A 19,938-nucleotide genomic window follows, 5' to 3' on the forward strand; every position below is an offset into this window, starting at 1 on the left:
CAGGAGCAGCACGTTTCATTTATAAAAAGGACTGTGGCCAAAAGATGTGGTCCCTCCTCTATTCCACTGCCCCTTCCCAAGGGAGACCTGGCTTCTGCTCCTTTGCTGTTGTATCTTTTATGGTTTACAGAAAAAATGGTTACTCACCTTTTTGTAACTGTTGTTCTTCAAGAATTGGAATTAATTTGCAAACTGGATACAATTAACTTAGGCTTGAATAGAGAGTGGGAGTGGATGGGTCATTACACAAAGTAAAACTATTTCCCCATGTTATTTCTCACCCCCCCCACCCCATCCCCCACTGTTCCTCAGACGTTCTTGTTAACTGCTGGAAATGGCCCACCTTGATTATCACCACAAAAGGTTTTCCTCCTCCCCCCCCCCCATTCCTGCTGGTAATAGCTCATCTTAAATGATCACTCTCCTTACAGTGTGTATGATAAAACCCATTGTTTCATGTTCACTGTATGTGTATATAAATCTCCTCACTGTATTTTCCACCGAATGCATCCGATGAAGTGAGCTGTAGCTCACGAAAGCTTATGCTCAAATAAATTTGTTAATCTCTAAGATGCCACAAGTCCTCCTTTTCTTTTTGAGGATACAGACTAACATGGCTGCTACTCTGAAACCTCTTCAAGATATGTTGTTCATGTCCATTCCAATCAGGTATGTGCCCGACAACCGGAAGATTTTTCCCCTAGCAGTATCCGTAGAGTCGGCCTGGGCGTCCCCTGGAGTGTTGCCCTCATGACGCTCAATACATTGCCCTGCCAACCCAACACCCCTTCAGTTCCTTCTTGCCAGCTACTCCGACAGCGGGGCAGGAGGGTGGGTATTGGCATGGACATGAACAACGCATCTCGAAGAACAACAGTTTCAAAAAGCTGAGTAACTCTTTTCTTCTTCGAGTGCTTGTTCATGTCAATTCCAATCAGGTGACTCCCAAGCCTAACTTACAGAAGTGGGGTTGGAATTGTCCACTGACTGGAGCACCGCTCCACCAAAGGCTGCATCATCTCTGGCCTGTTGGGTAATTGCATAATGCGGGGTGAAAGTATGTATGGAGGACCACGTCGCTGCTCTGCATATTTCCAGGATGGGAACCTGCACCCGGAATGCTGCAGAAGAAGTCTGCACCCTGGTGGAGCGCCCAGTGAGCAGAAGGGCCGGCATCTCTGCCAGGGTGTAGCACTCCCAGATGCAGGACATGATTCACAATGAAATTCATTGAAAGGAGACTGGAAGACCTTTCATTCTGTCTGGCACAGCCACAAAAAGTTGCAGGGACTTTCAGAACGGCCTTGTTCTCTCGATGTAAAAGGCTAATGCTCTGCAGACATCCAACTAGTGACGCCTCTGCTCCCTGCCACTTGAGTGTGGCTTAGGATATAACATTGGGAGGAATATGTCCTGGTTGATGTGGAAATGGCAGACAACCTTCGGGAGGAAAGCCAGGTGGGGCCTGAGCTGAACCTTGTCCTTATAGAACACCATGTAAGGAGGCTCTGATATTAGGGTCTTGAGCTCAGACACCCTCATGGCTGAGTTTATCGCTACCAGAAATGCAACCTTGTATGAGAGGTAGAGCAGGAAGCATATCAATAGTGGCACAAAGGGCAGTCCCAGGAGTCTGGAAAAGACCAGGTTGAGGTCCCAGGCCGGGATTGGCTGTCAAACTTGCAGTGGAGACCTTTGAGGAAATGGCAGACCATAGGGTTGGCGAAGACCAACCAGCCCGCTGCGCCTGGATGGAAGGCAGAGATGGCAGCCAAGTGAACCCTTATTGATGACAGGGACAGTACCCGCTGCTTAAGATGGAAAAGGTAGTCCAATATGAGTAGAATAGAGGTGAGTGTCGGAGATGAACGATGCTGTGCCAATCAGATTGAGAATCTCTTCCACTTAGCAAGGTAGGTAGCCATGGTGGAGGGTTTCCTACTACCAAGGAGGACTTGTCTAACCTGTCTGAGCAAGAACGCTCCACCAGGTTTAGCCACAGAGCTTCCAAGCTGTGAGGTACAACTACTCAAGATTCAGGTGCTGGAGATGGCCGTGATTCTGAGTAATCAAGTCCAGAAAGAGTGGCAAAGTGACTGGGGCTTCCACAGACACGTCCAGAAGCAATGTGTACCAGTATTGGCGTGGCCAGGTTGGGGCTATCAATATTACCACCGCTCGATCCCTCCATATCTTGAGGAGCACCTTGTGAATGAGAGAGGTAGGCGGGAATGCATATAGGGAGGTGGCCTCCCCATGGGAGGAGAAACATGTCTGCTAAGGAGCCCAGGCTGTGATTCAGGAAGGAGCAGAACTTCTGACACTTCCCGTTATGCCATGTGGCAAAGAGGTCTACCTGGGGAAAGCCCACTGATGGAAAATGGAGTTTGCAATGTCCGAGCATAGGGACCACTCATGGCCATGGAACAACCTGCTGAGATAGTCCGCTAACTCGTTCTGTACCCCAGGGAGGTACAATACTTGCAGGTGTACTGACTGCTCTATACAAAAGTCCCACAGCATGAGGGCTTCCTGGTACAGGGGAGAGGAACATGCACCCCCCCACACCTTTTGTTGATATAGAACATCGCCATGGTGTTGTCTGTCATCACTGATACACATCTCCCACTTAAGGCTCAGAAAGTCTGACATGCCAGGTGTACCGCTCTCAGCTCTCTGACACTGATGTGGAGAGCGAGCTCCGCCTGAGACCAGAGGCCTTGTGTCCTGAGGTCTCCCAGGTGCACCTCCCCAGCCCAAGTCCGATGCGTCTGTAACCAACAAGAGAGTCGGCTGTGGTTGACAAAGGGGACCCTTGCACACACTAGCTGTAGATCGAGCCACCATGGAAAGGAGTTGAGGACCGGGCGAGGGAAAGTTACGACCCTGCCCAAACTGTCTCTGACTGGCCAATACACTGAGGCTAGCCATGATTGGAGTGGCTGGAATCTGAGTCTGGCATGTTGCACCACATAGGTACCAGTGGCCGTGTGTCCCATGAGTTTGAGGCAATTCCTTGCTGTGGTTGTGGGGAAATGCCCGAGACTCTGAATGATGTTGCCCAGGACCTGGACCCTCAATTCCAGTAGGTTCGCCCTGGCCTGGGTCGAGTCCAGCACTGCCCCTATGAACTCCATCCTCTGAACAAGGGACAGAGTTGACTTCCCCGCGTTCAGGAGAAGGCCCAGTGCATCAAATGTAGCAATGATGAATCCGACTTGCGCCTCCACTTGAGTTCTGGAGCGGCCCTTGATCAGCCAGTCGTCAAGGTACAGGAACACCTGTACCTGGCGCCTGCGTAGAGATGCGGCCACAACTGCCATGCATAAATACTCAAGGCACTGTTGACAGACCAAATGGAAGGACTTTGAACTGAAAGTGGTTGTTGTGCACCACAAACCTGAGGTATTTTCTGTGGGATGGTGTGATTGCTATATGAAAGTATGTGTCCTTCAAGTCGAGGGTGGCATACCAGTCCCCTGGATCCAAGGAAGGGATGAAGGAGGCCAAGGAGACCATGCAGAACTTGAGTTTCTTCATGAACTTGTTGAGCTCTTGCAGGTCTAAGATGGGCCTGAGATCACCTTTGGCTTTTGGTATTAGGAAATACCAGGAATAGAAGCCCTTGCCCTTCTGCTCCTGAGGAACCTCTTCCACCACTCTCAGCAATAGGAGCGATTGCACCTCCTGTATGAGGAGTTGCTCATGAGAGGGGTCCCTGAAGAGGGATGAGGAAGAGGGGTGGAAGGGCAGGAGGGCAGAGAATTGGAGCGAATATACCCTCTCTACCATGTGGAGCACCCAGAGGTCTGACATAATACAGGCCCACGCATGGTAGAAAGGGGATGGATGGGATGAAAAGGTAAAGCCGGATGGATCCAGTCTTTGTACCGGTGCATCGCTCCTGGGCGCACCTCAAAAGGCCGGTTTTGGGCCTGAGGAGGGTTTAGATTGGCCAGAACCCTGGCCAGAGGAGGGATGAGGTCCCTTCCTTGAGTTCCTATTTCTTCTTCATGACCTGTCCTGCCTACCTTGAGGTTAATAATTCCTCTGAGGGGATTGGGGTCTGAAGTGCCTCCGTTGGGTCGTGGGGGTGTGGAGGCCCAGGGACTTCAAGGTGGCCTGAGAGTCCTTGAGGCTGTGCAGACAAGAGTCAGTCTTCTCGGAAAACAAAGACTGACCCTCAAAGGGGAGGTCCTTGATTGTCTGCTGTACCTTGTATGGGAGGCCAGAGATGTGCAGCCAGGAACTCCTCCTCATGGCCACCCCGATAGCCAGGGTGAGAGACACCGCATCTGCTGCATCCAGGGCTACCGGGAAATTAATTTGCCCTCCTCTACTGCTGCAGAAAACTCCACATGAGAGGCTATAGGGAGGAGTTCTGCAAATTTTTGCATGGCCCCACAAGTATAATTGTACCTGCTAACCACCATCTGATGGTTAGTGATATGGAGTTGCAACCCCGCTGTGGAATACATTTTCCTCCCAAAGAGGTCCAGTTTTTTGGCCTTTTGATTCTTGGGAGAGGGCCCCTGGTAGCCCTGGCACTCGCATTGGTTGGCTGCGTCCACTACCAGGGAATCCAGCTGGGAGTGCACGTAAAGGTGTTTGCTCCCCTTTGAGGGGATAAAGTATCTCCACTCATACCTCTTGGCGGTAGGCAGCAATGAGGACGGGGTCTGCCACAGGGTCTTTGTGGCATCGCTGATGGTTTTAATCAGCGGTAGCGCGATACAGGATGGCCCTGGAGGGGAAAGAATGTCGACCATTGGGTTGGCCTCCTCCACCACCTCCTCAGGTTTAATGTTCAGGTTCTCAGCCACCAATCTCAGCAGTTGCTGTAGGACCCTGCTCTCCTCTAAGGCCAGAGCGGTTACTGAGCCAGCCACTGCCTCATCCGGAGATGAGGAAGATGAGATGGCGGCTGGTACTGGAGCTTGCTCCCTGCCCTCGGCCCCTCTTTTTCATGGGCTGTAGCATGGTTCAGGCAACACAACTGGTGCCATCTACAATGCGAGACAAACCCATGTTTTAGCTATATTATGTTTATTTCATATTTATACTGTGATAGTGCCTACAGTCCGAAAGCAGGAAGACTGTAAACTCCTCTTGTGAAATAGCTCAATTATGACATTTATTGTATCTCAACCCCACATTAGTATTTTCCTCTTCCATATCCCAAACATTTATTTGGCCAGGATATTAACTAGAGTGGTTGGCTTAGTTAATTGATAACCAGTCAATTTAGGATAAACACAGCTGGCTTCTAGCAGAACTGTTTAATCAGACCACTGAAGAATGGGCTTTTTGATTTTAGTGGTAATTTACTGCTAGTTAGATGGGCTTGCTCCGAATATAAGGAAGGCAGCACTGAGCTGCATTGGATGACGAAAGAAGTGGCGCATTAGTCCTGAAGGGTCGTAATCACTTGAGCAGTATGTGTATACAGCTCACACGCTGAGCCAGGTCAGGTCAGGCTACATCAGTGGATTGGATGGGAGACCACCAAGGAAAACCCAAGCACTGAAGGAAGTGGTTTCCTATACAAAGGAAGACATCTTTATTCACCCTTCTCTGTTCCCTGCACTCCTCTCCTCTCCACCCCCTTCAGGGCTGTCTGTTTATGTAGGCCTGCTTGCCAACAGAGACCCACGCTGGTGTCTGTTTTAGATTCAGCCCAATACACTGCAGCCGTTAACCCACTCTATTACAGTGCTGGCAGTTCAGCAAGCTGCACTCTTCTGAGTCAGCACTGCACCAACCCCAGTGCTGAAGGGTTTGCTGCAGGTGCAGTTTTTCAGATGAGAATGAGGCCTTAATCATCTTTTAGTCATTAAAGATCATTATTGCAAGAGCAGGGGTGGTAATCGTGGTTCCCTGGCAACATTCCAAGTTGGGTAATTACAAGGAGAATTTCAGCACACAGAATATAATTTCAGCGGGAGAAAGTGCACACTCCACTTACATAGTTGCACTTTGCTGGACAGCAAAAGAGTTAGAGATTTTCTCTGTAAATCTGTTGGTAAATTGTGGAAAGAACTTTGGGATCATTCTGGATAAGAAGCATGGCATAAATGGACCATGAGTGTAACACTGTGCACTTTTAGGCTGAAAAATTAATTTGCATCTAAATACATTCTATTATGATCACAATACATTTCAGTAACTGTGCTGGATAACCCCAAAAGTTCAACTTAGTCTTCCATTTTCATGTCCCAAAACTTAAACAAGGCACAAATGTTCAGAATCAGATATTTGTGCAGAAAAAGAAAATAAATATTGCAATAACTTTCCCTTAGTCACCATGCTAATTAATACAGGCTACAATAAAACCCTGCCAAGGGTTGGCATCTATACCATTGTGGTGCATCAAATGAGGAAAAATAGGTTCAAAGGCATGAATGAAAATGTTTTAATTTCACTTTCATAGGCCTCTTCAAATAGGAGTAAAGCTTCATTTTAGCCATGTTATCTTTGAGCATATATTTTCCTATGTGATTCAGCACAGTAGTGTTACGTACTGGTAATCAGGCTTTTTACTAGCTCAGGGATTTTTATTTCCCATTCCATAGATACAAACAAGAAATCTCATGGATTAACTGATTTTTAAAAGTTTCCATGAAGGGCCAAATCCAAAACCCATTGAATTCAATGGATATCATTCCATTGACTACTCTGGGTTTGGGCCAGGCCTTAATTAAGAAGGGCTATTGATAACATTGGTAAAACCAGACTCATTGGTCACTTTCAATACCAATTCTTACTAACCAGAGTTTTCTATTGACTGATCTTAAGACCTCATGGTGTTTGAGTATGCAAACATCAGTTGAGGAAGGGACATGATGGCACCACTGCCTACTAAATATTAGCCATACACTAACGGTCATTGGTGCCCACTTCATTGTTCGCACTGGACTATTAAACATTTGTCTTGCAACAACTAACCCTAATATTTCCATAGTTAAACACTCTCCTCTGTCCCAGCCAAAAATACTTGCTACTATTTTCTCCCCACCATGCTGCTTTAGGTTTTAGTGGCTATTGTCCAACAGTCAGTGGCTAGTTCACACCAGAATAGAAGACTTTGTTAGTACAATACATTCTATTTAAATTCTTACTCTGGAAATAAATTAATGACATTTTCGACTCTGTCCAGCTCCCATCTGCAGACTGGAGAGACACATAGGTAAACAAATTGCCAGTTGGCCTTTTGGAAATGAATGGCTAGATAGGGAGGGATAGCTCAGTGGTTTGAGCATTGGCCTGCTAAGTCCAGGGTTATGAGTTCAATCCTTGAAGGGGCCATCCAGGGCAAAAATTGGGGATTGGTCCTACTTTGAGCAGGGGGTTGATCTAGATGACCTCCTAAGGTCCCTTCCAACTCTGATATTCTATGAAACTGGCTGCTGGCTACACTGAAATGGGGAAAGGAACTAGCTCTCACCACAGATCACCTTCAGTGGGAGCTGCCCCATCCCAGGAATAAAATTAATTGTCATTGTAAAATATGATCCCTGCACTAGACTGGCATCACACCCGTCAAGCGAGCCCTTTTCAAGATGTCCATTTTGGATATAAAATGGCCAGTGACAAACAAGATGCCTCCCGGTTGCCCTCCACAACATGTGCATTCTATTCCATTTCCTCTTATACATTCTGATCAGTGTTCTACTACCTAGGAAGATATTTTCTATTCCAAATAATGGGCTTTGGTTCTATATAGATTCTGATATGCTTGATGTGACAATTCCTACCAGATGAGTAAGACCATAACTTTCATGGAGCAGGTTCTTGTGTAAATACTGTATAGTTTTAAAATAGAATGGCTTATAGGTTGCAAGATGTGTAACTGGCTTTTTGAATGGTATTTATCAATTCCCTCTATGATATTATGTCTCATGTAATAAACATGAATCTTTCAGATTAGTGGAAATGAAGGTAAATTTGCTTTTGAAAGCTAGTTTAATCAAAGGAATTTCTTTTACATAGAATTGATGAGCAATAATTAGACACATTCTTAAATAATTATTTAATAATATGGTCAATGTTTTTGCATGCATATTATACACAAATAAAAGCCCCTCCCTAACTCCACCCTGACAGATCTGATTTGGAGGTGCACTTTATCAACCAAGTCCACTTGGGGGATGTGTAATGGCATTTTATTGCATTGGACACCATCTTCATTAAGACAAAGAAAAGTAACCAAATGGAATATGCATGTAGCATGACTTCTTTACTATATGTCTGCAAGCACCCAACTGGCAGCTACTTGGCTGTTGGCCATTCAAATCCAAAAGACCATCTGTCAACTGGTTCACATTTATCCCTCCCAGAGTTAACAGATGTATGCTAGATGGTATGGGAATGGTGTTTTACAGAAGCAATTAGTTTAATCTTCAGATAAACAAATTAAATACCAGGCTATTTGGAACAAAAAAAAGTTTGCTTCTCCCAATTCCAGAATGAATGGCTAACTAGAAGCCAATGAGCCACTGCCTATTCAAAATTGAAAGGCCACCAGACAACAGTACTAGCTTTATTCTTTCTTATTTTGATTCCTAGTGATGGACAATATAGGATTGATTGATTTCTAGATTGCAAATGACTACAGGTATTTGTGCTCATTTTGATTAGTGTACTTTATTTAAATCATAATCTAACAGCCAGTTTGACATTTGATTAGCCAAAACTCAACTGGTTAGTTATGGGTCTTTCAAATGAAAATCTAACCCTGATTTTTGACACTAACTCACTGTATGACCTTGAGCAAATCACTTAACTCCATGTCTTATTTCCACCATCTCCCCTCTGTAAAATGAGGCTAATAATATGATTTACCTCAGAGGCTGTTCTGTGGCTTAATCAATTAAGGTTTGTGATGCCCTTTAAGATGGCAGGAGTTGTAGAGGTACAGAGCATTGTTATTAATTATACTAGTAAATTAATTTATTATTATCAAGCCAACCAATTTTATTCTCATGACACAAGAGAGGGTTGTTTTGGTTTGTTTTAAACTCTCTTTTCTGCCATTTCTTTGCTTCTCCTCTTGTACAGAGTTACTTTCACACTGGAGAAAACCGAATGAGAAGCTTAATCGCAAATAAAATAAATTGCCAGTAATTTCTACTATCCCCTCTGCTATTATGGAAAAATTTGCATTTGAATAGGGGCTTTTTTCCATCACAATCCAGCTTCACCTTAATCCTGCACTATAATCATCATCCCGCATTTATGAAATCACAGCGTGTTGCCGTAGAAATTATGTCACAAATTCATCATTATGACTTCCCCTGCAGGAGCAATTGAAGCTGAAGATCGGCTGTAAGAGTTACCTTTTTACAAGCCCTGGTTTAAAGATATTTTAATATTTTTAAAAGGTACAGAATTGAGATTAACCATCATAGGGAATTATTCCTACATGTCATAAGTATCAGAGGGATACAAGATTACCTCTATAAACTGCAGACACCATACAATATGATCAAGAGACTTTATGGAGGATGATTTTTGAAATCAGCTCCTTATCTTATCTGATGGGTTTCCAGACCAGACCATTAGCTAAAAAAAAAAAAAATCATTCAAAATCCCAAACACAGAAGCAGTATCGCAATGGTGAAGTTACAGACAACATATTCCAGTTAGGAAGGCTCATCTGTCAAACTGCTGAAATGGATGGGTACATTGTCCTGCACATTGCTGTGATGCCATGGGTAGCTAACTACTGATCAGCTTAAGAAAAATTCAGAGTGAACTTTAAGGTAAATAATTTATACCTAAAATATTTTAGAATTTGCCACTAGGTTAAGCCCCGGTTTCTCCTACTTTTCCCAGAGTGATAGGTGTTATATTTTCTAATCAGAACCACTAAAATACTTTTACATTGGGGGAAACCCTTAAAACAAAGACTATCTGTGTTATAAGCAATATACTCTGCTAGTAAGTGTTTTATTAACCTTCTTAATTATTGAAAATAATTCACATTGGATTAAAGAGCTCCCCCAACCCCTCATAGCTAGAACTGAGAACCATTCAACGAGACATTAAAAACTTTAGCTAGTAGTCCACTGCATCAGCTCATCAGTTCCAGGGATGCATGCAGATGTTTAATATAATTTAGGGCAACGTGTATAAACGTTACTGATGCTTCTGTGTGTGTGTGGAGGTGTGTGTGCACTGTCTCAATGTGGGTTAAAACATCCAGATCACTTTGGAATGGCACATTCCGAATTGGGACTGGTCATGTGGCAAAAATGAGGCAAGAAAAATCATAGCTGTGATATATACAAGCCTCCCTTCCCAAGACTTTTAAGCCCCCGATCCTGAAATCTGTTCCATCTAGATGGACCCTTACCCTACACCCATGCAGAGCCCTGTTGAAGTGCTATATGCGAGGGTTTCCCCATGCAGCTCAAGTTGCAGGATCAGGGCCTCAGTGAAGGAACCATAACAACTTTTCCCAGTCCAGGAGTATGTACAACAGCACAGCCTTGGGTGTCAGAGCCCCTTGCCGGGTCTGAGTAAAGAATAGGCTCTACTGGTCTGTGCTCTGGGCCCCAGTTCCTAGAGTCATGTGATGATGTCAGAATCTCAGTTTTCATCAACAAAAGTAAGTTTCTAGTTCTCACAAAGAAAAGCTTGAAAACCTGACCTGAGCATGACTGCCGCAGTGACAACTGCCTGGGTCTCCAGATAGCCTGGAACACTAGCTCCAAAAGGGGCAAATGGCCCCCAACTGGATGGGGCGTCCCACCAACTCCTCCCTTCTCTCCCAAACTGAGAGACTCTTGCTGCTACTCCTGGGGAGAAATAGGCACCATGCTCCTTCTTCTGCCTCTCTGGGCAGGGAGGAAGGCCTTCTGCCATCGCCACACCAAAGATATGTGATCACAGCATGAGGACTAAGCCACAGAGTGCCCCATACTGTGCTGTTCATAGGGCCCCAGATTGCCTTAATCCCATTTTGCCCCTGACTCTTCCATCACTAAACCCTTGGTAAGAGTGAAGCTGGGTTAATAGGGCACCTTATTTACCTCTTTCCAGCACCAACACTATCATGGGAGGAAGAATAGCTCAGTGGTTTGAGCATTGGCCTACTAAACCCAAGGTTGTGAGCTCAATTCTTGAGGGGGCCATTTAGGGATCTGGGCCAAAAATTGGGGATTGGTCCTGCTTTGAGCAGGGGGTTGGACTAGATGACCTCTTGAGGTCCCTTCCAACTCTGATATTCTGTGATTCCTTAACTCCTGGCTTTCCAATAAACTGAAAGGTTAAAGTGCCTGAATTGTTTTACAGTGTAGAATCCCTGTTAACACATTACCCCAACTCAGGGGACCTCGGGAGGTATTGTTTTTAATAGGCTACCTTTGTTTCTGTGGGTTTTCAAGAATTTATACTAAAGAACCTGCACCTACATTTCTGACCAGCAAAACATCCAGTGCCTGTTTTCAGATTGGAGAATGAGGGCCTAAATGTCAGCTAGCTCACTAGCATTTTGCATTAAAATCTGCAGCAATTGTAATTCCAAATGCTAGTAACAAGGTGGCCCTAATGCAAACTGCACACCAAGATTTTTAACTAGAGCTGCCCAGAAAACCTTTTGATTTCACACACAAAAAGAATTTGAGCTTTTGAAGTTTGCTCCCAATTGAAACAAAAATGGGACTCTGACATTCTTCACCGCATGGGGGAGACCCCAGAATAGCCAATAGCCTGGTGATGAGGGCATTCATGGGGGAGACCTAGGTTCAAGTTCCTGCCCTGTCTGAGCCTAGTCCCTCATGTCCCATGCCCAGCCTAACCACTGGGCTACAGAGTCAGTCTCTCTCTGTCCCAATGACTATTTAATGATTTATATGAAGTGGAACAGCTCCAACTGAGGTGCGACAGCTGAGTGATTTAGGCACTTAGTTAAGATCTTGGAGGGACTGGGTTCAAGTCTCACTCAATATCACAATGAACGGCCACCTCCAATTCACCCAGCTGCCTAACAGGTACCTGATCTATGGGGTTAGGGTTGTCAGAAGCAAGTTGGCCACATCACTCCCTTCCTGCAAAACTGATGAGCCTTAACCGTGTCAGCCTGATGAGGCTTTTGTATGGAGGAACTTTAACTGTCAACAGGAGAGAGAGAGAGTGACTGCCCTTATAGCCCAGTGCTTCGGGCATGACATATGGAGATGGAGATCATGGATTTGAACCTGGGGTCCCACATCCCCAGTAAAAAGAAAAGGAGTACTTGTGGCACCTTAGAGACTAAAATTTATTTGAGCATAAGCTTTCGTGAGCTACATCTTACTTCATCAGATGCATTCAGTGGAAAATACAATCTGCTCAAATAAATTTGTTAGTCTCTAAGGTGCCACAAGTACTCCTTTTCTTTTTGTGAATACAGACTAACACGGCTGCTACTCTGAAACCACATCCCCAGTGAGTGCTCTCACCCCCAGGCGATTGGCTATTCTGGACACGCTCTCTCTCTCCCCTCCCCACCCCGACCTGAGGAACATTTCCAACACTATTTTCATCATCATTTCCATCACAGTTTTCAAGATATATTTCCATAAAACAGTTCTCTTTCAAATGGAACAGCAGGTTTTTTTTTGACAGAAAAGAGTTTTAGTCACAAAATTTGTGACCAGCTCCACTTTTAAACACTGCGGCATCTAAATCTGGTCAGGGCAGGTCAAACAACATGGTACTAAAGAATAGCAACAGCTGATGTACACAAGCATTTCCTCTAAAGTTATCTTGACCCAGTTTGTCCTTAGTGTCTCTCTCAACCAACCACTTACTTTTTGTCTGAGTGGCAGTGTTATTGCTTGATAAATGCTTCTCCTAAGTGTTTCATTACCACTTTGCTAAATGTCTCTTATCATTTGATATAAACAGTTGCTAATCATTTCCCCAACTGCTGGGAGCACTTCACAGAGATGCAAAGTTAAATGGGCTCTGCAGATGGCAGAAGTGGCCAGTTCCCAAAATTCACAATCCTTGTGCAGTGTGGATGCTGGCTAGCACCACACAAGTGCTGCTACTCATAGATTCATAGATACTAAGCTCAGAAGGGACCATTCTGATCATCTAGTCCGACCTCCTGCACAGCGCAGGCCACAGAATCTCACCCACCCACTCCTATGAAAAACCTCATCCATGTCTGAGCTATTGAAGTCCTTAAATCATGGTTCAAAGACTTCAAGGAGCAGAGAAGCCTCCCTCAAGTCAACCATGCCCCATGCTACAGAGGAAGGCGAAAAACCTCCAGGGCCTCTCCAATCTGCCCTGGAGGAAAATTCCTTCCCAACCCCAAATATGGCAAATCAGCTAAACCCTGAGCACATGGGCAAGATTCACCAGCCAGATACCCAGGAAAGAATTTTCTATAGTAACTCAGATCCCATCCATCTAATATCCCATCTCAGGGGATTTGGCCTATTTACCCTGAATATATAAAGATCAATTACTTACCAAAATCCCATTATCCCATCATACCATCTCCTCCATAAACTTATCGAGTAGAATCTTAAAACCAGATAGATCTTTTGCCCCCACTGCTTCCCTTGGAAGGTTATTCCAAAACTTCACTCCTCTGATGGTTAAAAACCTTCGTCTGATTTCAAGTCTAAACTTCCTGGTGGCCAGTTTATACCCATTTGTTCTTGTGTCCACATTGGTGCTGAGCTTAAATAATTCCTCTCCCTCTCCTATATTTATCCCTCTGATATATTTATAGAAAGCAATCATATCTCCCCTCAACCTTCTTTTAGTTAGGCTAAACAAGCCAAGCTCCTTAAGTCTCCTTTCATAAGACAAGTTTTCCATTCCTCGGATCATCCTAGTTGCCCTTCTCTGTACCTGCTCCAGTTTGAATTCATCCTTTTTAAACATGGGAGACCAGAACTGCACACAGTATTCTAGGTGAGGTCTCACCAGTGCCTTGTATAACGGTACTAAAACCTCCTTATCCCTACTGGAAATGCCTCTCCTGATGCATCCCAAAACCGCATTAGCTTTTTTCACAGCCATATCACATTGGCAGCTCATAGTCATCCTATGATCAACCAATACTCCAAGGTCCTTCTCCTCTTCCGTTACTTCTAATTGATGCGTCCCCAACTTATAGCTAAAATTCTTGTTATTAATCCCTAAATGCATAACCTTACACTTCTCACTATTCAATTTCATCCTATTACTATTACTCCAGTTTACAAGGTAATCCAGATCCTCCTGTATAATATCCTGATCCTTCTCCGAATTGGCAATACCTCCCAGCTTTGTATCATCTGCAAACTTTATTAGCACACTCCCACTTTTTGTGCCAAGGTCAGTAATAAAAAGATTAAATAAGATTGGTCCCAAAACCGATCCCTGAGGAACTCCACTGGTAACCTCCCTCCAACCTGACAGTTCGCCTTTCAGTAGGACCCGTTGCAGTCTCTCCTTTAACCAATTCCTTATCCACCTTTTGATGTTCATATTGATCCCCATCTTCTCCAATTTAACTAATAATTCCCCATGTGGCACGGTATCAAATGCCTTACTGAAATCTAGGTAAATTAGATCCACTGCATTTCCTTTATCTAAAAAATCTGTTACCTTTTCAAAAAAGGAGATTAGGTTGGTTTGGCACGATCTACCTTTTGTAAAACCATGTTGTATTTTGTCCCATTTACCATTGACTTCAATGTCCTTAACTAATTTCTCCTTCAAAACTTTTTCCAGGACCTTGCATACTACAGATGTCAAACTAACTGGCCTGTAGTTACCCAGATCACTTTTTTTTCCTTTCTTAAAAATAGGAACTATATTAGCAATTCTCCAATCATTCGGTACTATTCCTGAGTTTATAGATTCATTAAAAATTCTTGATAATGGGCTTGCAATTTCAAGTGCCAATTCCTTTAATATTCTTGGATGAAGATTATCTGGGCCCCCCGATTTAGTCCCATTAAGCTGTTTCAGTTTCGCTTCTACCTCTGATATGGTAATATCTACCTCTATATCCTCCTTCCCATTTGTCATGCTACCATTATCCCCAAGATCCTCTTTAGCCTTATTAAAGACTGAGGCAAAGTATTTGTTTAGATATTGGGCCATGCCTAGATTATCTTTAACCTCCACTCCATCCTCAGTGTTAAGCGGCCCCACTTCTTCCTTCTTAGTTTTCTTCTTATTTATATGGCTATAGAACCTTTTACTATTGGTTTTAATTCCCTTTGCAAGGTCCAACTCTACTCGACTTTTAGCCTGTCTCACTTGATCCCTACATGTTCTGACCTCAATTAGGTAGCTTTCCTTGCTGATCCCTCCCATCTTCCACTCCCTGTATGCTTTCTGCTTCTTCTTAATCACCTCTCTAAGATGCTTGCTCATCCAGCTTGGTCTACAACTCCTTCCTATGAATTTTTTCCCCTTTCTTGGGATACAGGCTTCCGATAGCTTCTGCAGTTTTGATTTAAAGTAATCCCAGGCCTCCTCTACCTTTAGATCCATAAGTTCTTCAGTCCAATCCACTTCCCTAACTAATTTCCGTAATTTTTGAAAGTCAGCCCTTTTGAAATCAAAAACCCTAGTTGCAGATTTATTTTTGTTAATCCTTCCATTTAGTTTGAACTGAATTAGCTCATGATGACTTGAGCCAAGATTGTCCCCTACAACCATTTCTTCTATGAGGTCCTCGCTACTCACCAAAATTAAATCTAAAATGGCATCCCCTCTAGTCGGTTCAGCAACTACTTGATGAAGGAATCCATCAGCTATCGCATCTAGGAAAATCTGAGCCCTATTATTATTACTAGCACTGGTCCTCCAGTCTATATCTGGGAAGTTAAAGTCTCCCATGATCATGCAGTTTCCATTAGTATTTACTTTATTAAAGACATTAAAAAGGGCTCTATCCATATCCAAATTAGATCCCGGAGGTCTATAGCACACCCCAAGCACTATCGTAGGAGAGGCTTTACTAGTTTTCTTCCCCAATGTAATTTTTGCCCAGACGGACTCTGTCATATCCATTGCATCGCTTCTTATTTCTTTACATTCTACCTCATCATTGATATACAATGCTACTCCACCCCCTTTACCTTTGTTTCTGTCTTTCCTAAAGAGCACATGCCCTTCAATACCTGTAGTCCAGTCATGACTACTATTCCACCATGTTTGTTATCCCTATAATATCTGGTTTCACTTCCTGCACCAGTAGCTCTAGTTCCTCCATTTTGTTACCTAGACTCCTCGCATTGGTGTATAAACATCTTACTTTTTGCTGTTTGGACTCACTCACATTTTGTACCCTATTAGGCACAGTCATTCTACAGCCAGTATAACCTATTAGACTAGTATCCACACTGCCCTCGCTCCTTGTATACATTCTCCTACCCATGGCTGTATTCTTTCTTACTTCATCTTCTTCCCTCTCAATGCTAAAATCTGGCGTGGAGATTTTCTGGACATCTCCCATCCATCTCTCCCCAATTCCTAGTTTAAAGCTCTCTTTATCAGTTGTGCCAGCCTCGATCCTAGAAGTCTATTTCCTTCCCTACTCAGATGAAGTCCATCCCGAGAGAACTGACGTCTGTCCGTGAATGCCTCCCAGTGGCCATACATCCCAAAGCCCTCCTTATAGCACCACTGCCTAAGCCATCTGTTGACAGTCATAATCTTGTCAGACCTTTGTTGCCCTTCTCTAGGAACAGGAAGGATCCCGCTAAAGATCACCTGAGCCTCAATTTCCTTAAGTGTCTTCCCCAGCCTAGCATAGTCTCCCTTAATACTTTCCAGCGAGAATCTAGCCGTATCATTTGTTCCCACATGAAGGATAATTAGGGGATTCTTTCCCGCTCCCTTTAGGATCCTTTTCAACCTCAGGTCTACATCCCGTATCTTAGCACCCGGAAGACAGCACACCCTTCTATTCTCAGGATCAGCTCTAGTTACAGGCCTGTCTATTCTTCTCAATAGAGAGTCCCCGATCACATAGACCTGCCTTTTCCTGGTGACAGTGCTATTCTCCAGTCTCTCCCCTGTTCCCTCTGGCTGCAAGTTCTTTCCATTCCTATTTTCCCTTATAATCCTCTTCAACCCATCCTGTATCCTCCTGGGGCTCATATTTGGTGTAGTCTCCCTTGACTCTTCCCCTTTTTCTATAAGACTAGCCTCTCTTCTCTTCTTCCTTACCCTTCCACCTTCAACAAGTACCTGCTGAGCCCCTTCTTCATTTTCCAACTCTGCAAACCTGTTCCTAAGCTCTATTTCTCCTTCACTAGCCCGTCTTTTTCTCTGCCTGGTTCTTTGAGTCACATGTTTCCACTGACCACTTTCCTCATCCAGTCTCTCCTCAAAATTCCCCAGCCCTGCTTCCATCCGAGAGTCTGAGCTTTTCCCTTCAGATACCTCATATCTTTGCTCCATCATCTGCTCAAACCCCTTCCTAAACTCAACCAGACTTTCCACCTGCATCTCCAAACCTCGGATCTTTTCCTCCATCAGCTCTATCAGACAACATTTCATGCAGAAAAAACTCTTACCGGTTCCCCCCTCCAGGATCACGTACATACCACAGCTTCCACATCCAGTCATCCTCAATGTGTCTTTCACTACAGGAGTCACTCCCACAGCTGCCTCTGTATCTGTCATCTCCTTCCCACCTACATCCTGTTAATCTGGGAAACACAAGCCACACCAAAAAGACCACCCCCCCCAGCAAAAGCAAACCCCAAACAAGCACCACAATCCGAACTCCCCTTTCAAACTCCCACTCAAACTCCCCTGTTTAGAGCTCTGTTTGCTAGCTCCTGTGCCACTGCCTGACTGGCTGGCTACCTTTATAGGGCCCCTAGTCAGAAGCCCCACCCCCTAGGCAGGGCTCAGCTGCTCTCTCAGCACAAAGCCCCACCCCCTAATCAGGCTCAGCTGCTCTCCCAGCTGCTCTCCCAGCACAAAACCCCTACACACACACACAAATACTAAAAATACAAAACCAAGTACAACTACCTTCTCCTCCAACAGAACTCCCACTCAAACTCCCCTGTTTAGAGCTCTGTTTGCTAGCTCCTGTGCCGCTGCAGCGGTCTCTACGCCAGCCTTCCCACTATTCCCCACTGTGTGTCCAGAAATTCATTTCCCACAATTCACTGGGAAGAATTCACAGTTCACTAGGAGGGAATTCATAGAGCAGCTCACCTTACTGCAGCACAGACATATGATGTGCTCCCAGATGGCTTAGTGCCAACACAAGTGACTGCAGCACTTCTGCGGACACAACAGCTTAAGTATTATTGCACAATGAGCTGGGCTAACTTGAGACAAGAAATTCCAGTGCAAGTTGCTCAAGTTAACATGGCAGTGAAGACAAAGCCTCATGCTGCTGCAACTGCCTGGGGTGAGGGTCTTGAAATGAACAGGGGCCACAGAACGGTGTCGTAGCCATTGGGAGCAAGCCACTCAGTAATTGATACATAGGAGCTGGTTAACACTTCTCATGAGTGGTTTGACTTATTTGGCTCTGAACTCAGTCCTAGGGCATTTCTCACTTGAGTTTGGGGGCTTCATATTTTAGAAGTTAATCACTATTGATTTAGCAACATCAGAATAGTCCATTCAATTTCAAGAATTTGAAAAAGGCCCTAAACACTGGGAACAGTAGGAGAACTAGAGACCACAATTACTGGGGAAAATAACTTCCAGTTGATCTATATGAAGAGCTCTTTGTTTGGTGTGTATTGATTAATTCCGTTTTCATTTTCACTTGAGTTCTTCTGAAGTCTAAGCGTATGGAAAGCACGAGAAAAACTAGAGGTCCCCAACACAACCAACAATGCCAGAATGAAGGCCAGCAAAATGGCATATGGTTCTAGAAGAACGCATAAAAGAAGGAGCTAGAAGATGGAGGCTTACAGCCACCATCACCAGCTTCATTTAAAAAGTCAAAAGCCAAGTTGAACTGCAGAGAGATGTTGACATTTAACATTATTACTGTACTTCAGATATTTTTATAGACAAATATTAAGTTAAGAATATAAGAACTGCCATACTGTGGCCAATGCCCTTTGCTACATGAAAACTCTGACTTCTGTTTGGTTTTTGAAGAGAGTGCAAAGAAAGCAAATGAAAAAAATCCTTATATAATTGCCTACGGGTAATGTTTTTCAGCTTGGCAAATAATGGAGAACAGGGGGATGAAGTTATGTTAGTTGTACCAATGATTGTTGAAAAGACACAAGCCCACCTCCAAATCAGAACCCCAGACCCTGACCCAAATAATGTGTGTGCTGAATCTGGATTTTTGAACATGGAGCTAAGTTTTGTTTTGGAGGGCTCAGAGTCTGGATCCACATCTAAATTACACATGTAAGCTCCAATGTTTGTCAAATCACAAGTTAAAAGTGGAATGATTTTTTACAGCAATCAACTAGATTCTATTTATTTCATATCTCTGAAGTCATAGGGCAGTTTTCTGCTGTATATAGATGTTCTAGCTAATTCCACCATTTCCTTTATTCACAGGTTCAGTGTGGTAAATTATAAGATACTGCAAAAGGATGTGATACCAGCTCAAAAAAAGATGGTATAGCATCTAAAAATGGAGAATTGATAGCTGGATATAAAATCACTTTAAAAAAAAAACTTGTTCTTCAGTAGAGCGGCTTGAATTTCTAAGAGAACAATGGAGCAGACATAGAACTTCAAATGCTGCTTGCAGAGCAAGTCAGCATTTAGATAGTTCAGAAAAGTGGAATCTTGTGTTTTTGACCTTTTAAGCACGTAATGCTTTAAACTTAATGTAGATACACTAAGAAAGGAAATACAAACTCCACCCCCATTCCCCTTCCCCGCCCAACTCCCTATGGCCCTACTCAACTGTAACCTCCCTCTGCACATTTCTAGAACACCCGTGCACTATGGCATTGAAGATAGGGAGAGCTTTTTTGAATAGTCTCC

This window comes from Dermochelys coriacea, chromosome 9, assembly GCF_009764565.3.
Source record: "Dermochelys coriacea isolate rDerCor1 chromosome 9, rDerCor1.pri.v4, whole genome shotgun sequence".
NCBI lineage: Eukaryota > Metazoa > Chordata > Testudines > Dermochelyidae > Dermochelys > Dermochelys coriacea.